The sequence below is a fragment of the Neopelma chrysocephalum genome, unplaced genomic scaffold, assembly GCF_003984885.1.
Source record: "Neopelma chrysocephalum unplaced genomic scaffold, ASM398488v2 Primary Assembly neopelma1_22b, whole genome shotgun sequence".
NCBI lineage: Eukaryota > Metazoa > Chordata > Aves > Passeriformes > Pipridae > Neopelma > Neopelma chrysocephalum.
This window is the reverse complement of record NW_020897690.1, coordinates 4,028,095-4,034,936: the sequence shown is the minus strand read 5'-3', so window position 1 is coordinate 4,034,936 and position 6,842 is coordinate 4,028,095. Positions and strand designations below refer to the sequence as shown.

At 39.9% G+C, this 6,842-nt stretch overlaps 1 long non-coding RNA gene across 1 annotated transcript; it reads right to left on the bottom strand.

The window, feature by feature from the left end:
• Positions 1–212: 212 nt before the first annotated feature.
• LOC113964835 lies at positions 213–4,501 on the bottom strand. The gene is made up of 3 exons (XR_003533313.1): positions 4,317–4,501; positions 764–935; positions 213–292 (listed from the first exon to the last, which is right to left on the bottom strand). It is a non-coding gene; the product is annotated as an uncharacterized LOC113964835 (long non-coding RNA).
• Positions 4,502–6,842: the final 2,341 nt, after the last annotated feature.

Genomic DNA, 6,842 nt, shown 5'->3' with positions numbered 1-6,842 from the left:
TGTAGAAAGATTTCAGGCAAGGCTAAAATAGCTCAGTGTTACGAGGAGGGGAAAAATTATTTGAAAGGATAATAAAGCCAGGAGTGCGGGGAATGTCAAACAAAGACTTCAGTGTTCAGTTTCAATTGTATTTTATTTGCTTTCATTTTAAGGAGCAGTAGCTGCTTTATAGAAAAATGTAGTATGCCTATTTCTAGAAATAATGTATGGCAGTCAGTCATGCACTTTCTCTTCCTTCATTCCTTAGTAGTAAGAACATTTTGTGTCTCACTTCCTCTCATCCCATTAAGCACTGTTAGAAGAAAACTTAGTGTTCTTGGGCAGCCATTTAACAAGAAATCCAAGTTGACTTTTTAACTAGGATGACTGATAAAATATCAACTGAACGTATAAACATATGAGAAGCAGCTCCTGAAGGTGCTTTGATGCCCTCCTTGTCACTCCTGAAGTGTGTGCTTCATGGGCTTTCCCCCCTGGGATGCGGCACTTCAGGTGTGTGCAGGGACAGGGGTGCCAATGGAAACTGAACATTGTGCAACCAACATAGAGGAAAACAAAGTCAGAATTCACCCAGTTTGCAAATAACATAAAGAACATTTGACATGAAAGGAGATAAGGATGTGTACAGCAGTAGGAACTAATTTACCAAATCAGTTACTCCATTGAAAGAAACATTCCCTCTAAGCAATCATGTTAAGGAAGATAACTGAGAGAATGGGGTTATTTAACTTCCTTTAACAACATTCATTGATAGGTGGCATACCTTTGGTGGAAGCAGGCAATCAAGCCTTAGTCACCTCTCTAGCTGACTAGGTGACACCCTAGGAGGAGGAGGAGCAGGATGATAACTCTTCATGTGGCAGTTCTCGAGTCCAGTCCTGACCACTTGCTGACACTGTTGTTGTAATGACCAGGAGCTGCAGAGATCCAAACACCTGCAGGGGAATGAACAGCAGATCACAGTGCTGACTGCATTTGAAGATGGTTAAAGAAATAATATCAAATTCAATAAACTGTGTAACAGCAATGAAAATGTTTGGTGGGAAGCATAGGTAAGATCTGGCACTTCCTGGTAGGTGACACTGCAACACCCAGTGCTACTTCTAGCAGTTTGCTCTTAAACTGTTGCAATATAAGTCACCTCAAGGGTGTTTTGCAGAATGGTGATGACTAGCCATGCCCTTGTTCAAGCCAACCCTGTTTATCAGTTCTGCTTTGCTGTAATACAGACAATGCATAACACGGAAGTCTCTATCTCTTTGTGCTCTTGTTTTGCAGCTGCCTTTATTGCTACTGATGAGAACCTGAACTGTAAAGATCTCCTCTTCCAGCTGCAGAACTGGACTTTTTATTTCAGTTCACTGATAAGTTCTGCAGTTAACGAAGGGATAGTTTTAAGTTAAAGATTAATTTTTAGTTTAGATGCTCATTTCTGCTTCTCTATCATATAAATAATTCAAGCAGGATGGCCAAATCACTAAGACATCAAGCCATGAGAAATTTTCCATTCTCCTTTTCCTCCTCCTTTTCTCCCTGGAAGTCCAATATCCCAGCAGGAATCTCAGTGCCAGAAAGCACTTCAGCATTGCTGATTAGTCTTGCTGCTTTACAGTAGTATTTTGGAGGACTTAGAGCAAAGAGATGGATTTTGCTTTGACTTGAAAATTAGAAAAGAAAGAATACATTTCTGTTGAGGAGAAGCATTTCTCCCAGGAAGTAGTACTGCTCTTCATACCCACTGTAGATGAGTAATTCACTATTTACCGAAGATAATTTTCTGCACATTTGTTTGCAATCAGATAAACACTGGTATAAAAAGATTCTTTGTGGAAAGACAGCTGTGTTGCCTCTTGCTCTTTTCGTGGCAAAAAGGTTCTTTGGAAGGAACTGTGGGATGTACAGTACTTGTACTTGCCTTGTACTGACTTATATGTAAATAGCCTCACCATCTTCTTGCTGCCAGTTCTCCCATACCAGAAGGCTACTGAACTTGTAACAAATTTTAGGTGCTTGTGTCTGCACACAAGTTCCTGTCCTTAGGGTCCTCTGTCCATTTTGAAAGAACTGCTATTGCCATAGTCAAATCCAGTAATAAGTATCAGTTTTCAAAGGCAGGTCCAGGTTCTGTCTTGGAGTCATACAAAGACCCTTCCTTCTTTTAAGTGCTTGTTCTTCATTTGATCAGTGTGTAAAAACTCCTTCTTGCAAATGAAATGCAAAAGTTGTGGGGAAATTAAATGTTTATTTACATTTATATAAAATAATTCTATTTTTACATGAATCCTGGCTTCCTTTATCCTAACTTTAAATGTTTCACACTGGAGTTATTCCTGAATTACAATAGTGCAAGTGAGATTAAAAATAGGTCTACTAAATGCAGTCATTCAACTATTTGTTTATTTATCACTTAATACTACTGAGGAACTATACTATTGTGGAAAAAGAAAAAAGCTATTATTACCTTGTAGCTTATTATTTCATTGCTAATTGTCCCTTATTTTATAACTTATAATTTGGAACAAGGTTTAGGGCCCACAATATAAGAGATTTATTTTTTTTGTAGTCATTATTCCATTTATGGAGTATCATAAACATTGCCAACATTGTTTCAAAGCATTTTTAAATGTAGGCAGGTTTATCTCCCTAATAAAAACACTCTTTGATGGTAGCTTATTAACTACAAGAAATTAAAGAACAAACTCGAGTAGTTTGGCTGAGTGTTGGCATGGACAACTCTTGGAACACAGTAAGTGTTTAAGGAGGAGGAAATAGATTGATTAAAGGAAAATAAGAGCAGAACTAAAAATAGGATAGAGGGAGAAAAAAAAGCATCCCTGTCTTTGTTTCTCTTTTGCTTTGAAAATTTACACTATCTAGACAGAGATGGTCTCCTACTTTGTGTTTCTATTACTGCATCAGGGTAGTGCCCTCAGCTGGTTACAAAGTGATGGCACAAACAAGAGCAACTTCATTTCATTGACACTTCAGCAGAATTAGCACGTTTTAATTGTTACCTTAATTAAAAGGTATCTTAAGTAATTACAATCTAAAGTTTGAGTGAGCAAATATGTAAGAAATATGCTTGATGCCAATTATTTGCCCCAAAAGGCCCTGATAAACTACTCAAAGTTTTTTTAGTCTATAAGCAGGAGGTATTTTTTTATTACGATGTTGGGAAGCAGCCAGGTCTCCCTGGACAAAACTGCTTCATCCTAGCAACTCACAGTCGGACTTTTTATACAATTTTTGGCAAGCAATTGCATCATACAATATGAATATTCATAATATTGCAACATACATTTTTAATATTCATAACAGGTGGAGTTTAGGCGGAGTTAGAGGTGTGGTCTTCAATTTGGGGAGAATCTGGGAGGGTCGTTCCTGTTCTTCAGCCTCATGAGCCCCCAGCACTCCTCCCATCATCATCATGAACTTTGTGAACTTTCCTACTCTGGCTACCTTTCTAGCTTATTTGGCGGAGGTTCCTGATATCTTGGCAAGCATACCTGGGTTTTAGCTCATCTTCTTTCCTTATCAGCCTTTGTTTTCATTCTATATACCTATTTTAGCCTTTTAGTTCCTTCTGTTTTCCTGAGTACATATGCTTCTGTTCTTTCATGTCAGTGTGTTCTGCATACCTTTATGAATTATTGCCTCCGCTGTTTCTAAGACCAAGTTCTCTGTGCTTTTGCTTAAAATCTATATTCTGAATTTAATTCTCTACTTTTCATATTGTTATATAACATTTGCTCTCTAGGCCTTGCCTGGATTCATGCTGTTAGGAGCAATATTTCATTGACAGATAAATTACATGATGGTTTTCAATGTTACCTGTCACTCTATAAGCAACTACCTCTAGCTCAAGTCAACTATTTTTCTTTTCTTGAAGGTGTATTGCAGAAAAGCGGGAATGATATTGTAATGTTGTAATCAGTGGCACCTTGTTATTCTTGCAGCTTACTGTCATTTCTCAATATGCTGCCTTAATATAACTTACCACTGTATCTTCAAAGTATTAATGTGGAGTAGAGGGGCCCTTTCACACAGTTCCCCAAATATCTCTCCCTTGCAGGTATTTCTACTTCTGCTCCCTGTCCAGCAGCAGCAAGCCCTTTCACCTCTTCACTCCTTCCCACTTCACACCGCAGTTGGAAGAGTATTTCCCAGCCACCATCTTTCAGAATAATCACAACCAATGCCAGAACCTGGGACCACAAGGTAAGCAATATTGCTGACCGCAAGAGCTTGTAAGACAGTGAAGTGAGATTGTGCTGGTAGAGAGACAAAGACGCCCACGACCCTGAATTAGTAGTTACCTGAATGTCAAAAATCACACATGGGTATGTCAGTGGAAGGAGATTGGTTTAGAAAAGGTCTCCTTACCCAGGCAAGAGATCTCACAGTGCTTCACAAAGGCCAGTCCTCTTTATGGAGCAATGATGCTCAGCACCTTCCAGGAGCAGGGCCAAAAAGATTTGAGATACTCTGTAAAGGAAGAACAGTAACATAGAGCCTTCTCACCACCTGGTGGCTCATGAAGCGAGCTCTCTGTACCCAGAGCTCCAAGCATGCAGGCTTTAAGTGGTAAGAGAAACAAACAAGTTCTTGTCCAGTGCCTTTTCCAGTACACTGCACTAAGTGCTAGGATAGGAGACTATCTTATTTTTCCAAGAGCAACATTGTAAATTCATTTTGTTTAATGATTAAGCAAAAACATCATCAGATATTAATCACACTGAAACAATGGCAAGAGGTTATTCCCATCTTGATATCCTTTAGGTGGCTTTGCTCAGCGAGATAGCATCGGTGTTCCCTTAGGGTTATTAATGCTCTCCTTGCAGGTGAGGTTTTTATCCAGCTGATAACTCATAGTTATTCCCAGACCCATCAGAGACTGACTTTTTGAGTTCACAGGGTGAAGCTGACACTAACCATGCAGTACTTTGTTTATGCAGCTCTTCATACTGCCTCCTCCCAACTTTCTGTGAGGTCCAGGAATTGGCAGAGGCAGGGCACGAGTCGCTGAGGTGGTGGTATGCACGGTGTCCTTCAAGGCACGCGTCTGGAGTACTACAAACTTAACTCAGTTTGACACTTCGCTGGCTTCTGCATCTCAGCTGGGTGTCTCAGAGCTGCAGCCTCTGAAGAAAGGCTTAGGAGTATTTTTCCATTGCAGTCCTCCTGTCATTAAAGTGTATTTGGGAGAAGGCCAAAGCAAGCACATAGGTTCTTCTCTTGACAAATACAAGTTGCTCTTAAATAGCTTAAAAATGAAGGAACCCACTGTTTATACATATATATGAATATATATATACACACTCTCACAACAGTGTTGCATCTCATGCCAACGGATGTTACCACTGCGAAGTCTTTGTGATAGTGACCTCCTTAGGGAGGAGTGTGACATATTTCATAGCCCATCTCTCCTATCAAAGTGCCACTAACTATAACAAGGGTAAAGCACCTGCTTCAAGAGCCCAGAGCAGATGCCCACTGAACTGAGGCTCTGCATGTTGTGAAAATTTTGTGAGAAATGTGATAGAATCTCAACAAAAACAGAAAGACAGATAATTACAAGACTGGCGCCTTCGGTTAGAAAACTAGTTCCTATCCGGACATCTTAATTAAACACCTGCACATAGGCACTGAGCCTGCTAACAGCTGAGATGGATTCACGAGAACTGGATCAGGCTCTCCGATTGAGTTGCTATAAACTTGATTACAACTTCTTTGGAAAATACTTCCCTATTCATTTTATAAGGGTTTAGACTTAAAATACTTTCCCTACAGACAAGTATTTTTACTCTCTTTGTTACAGTCTTTTCAAGCTGAGAAGTTTCTCATATATTCAAAGGTCTTTCAACAGAACTGTAGCATGTGCCTTGACATGACTTAAAAGGCAATGATGGCTTTTCATTTTTATTATTATAGAAAACCAAACATTTAGAACTTAATTTTTTTTTTTATAGTTCTTAACTTCTAAGAAAATGACAGTTCTGCAAATCACTGGTTTGGATATAAGCCATTAATCCCACACTCCAACTGTCTAAATCCTTCTTTAAATTATGAAGTTTTGGGTTAAATATTTGAGATAAGTCATGAAGATGCATAAAGTTTGTATTCTCTCACTGACTGCACTTCAGAGGGAATTAAGTTCTACTGTGAACTAAAATAGAGAAACAGGGGAAATCCCATGATACTATTTAAAAATGCATTTAGGTCATCAGCTATGAAAGATCAAATGCACAAACGGCTGTTAGACAAACAGTTTCACTATATGTTCCGTCCTGGAAGCCAGTCTTCAATGGGAGCACAGCTTGGCCAGGTAGAAAAGTATCTTCTCCCCATTTGCAGCAATCTGTGCACCCCTTCCTACAAGATGGGAAATGGGAAGGCTGGGGAAGGAATTGCATCTTGGATACACATTGCCTGGACACAGCTTGAGAGACAAGACTCTTCGCGCTCCAGATGAGCAACACTATCACTGACTTTAGTTTCATCCATTTTTAATGAGAGTTTCCTGATCAGGCCCCTAAATACAAGGTTATCATCACCTACCTCTGAGAGAAGGTGCTGGGCTTTGTGTACCCTGCCGAGTTGAGCATTAGGGCAGCCCTCAGTTCGCTGCCTTGGCTTGCAGAGCCGCCTGATAGCATGGACCCATATCTGATGCATTGCTACAGGCACTGCTCCTGACTGCAGGGCTCCAAGCTCCCCTCCAAGGCTCATTCCAAACTGATCATCATCCAAAGCCCTCCCTAGTAGCAGGGAGGCAGCCTAAACAAACAACTCCAGGTTTTCAAAATCTGACTCTTAACCACAAACCACACCAGTCTGACACA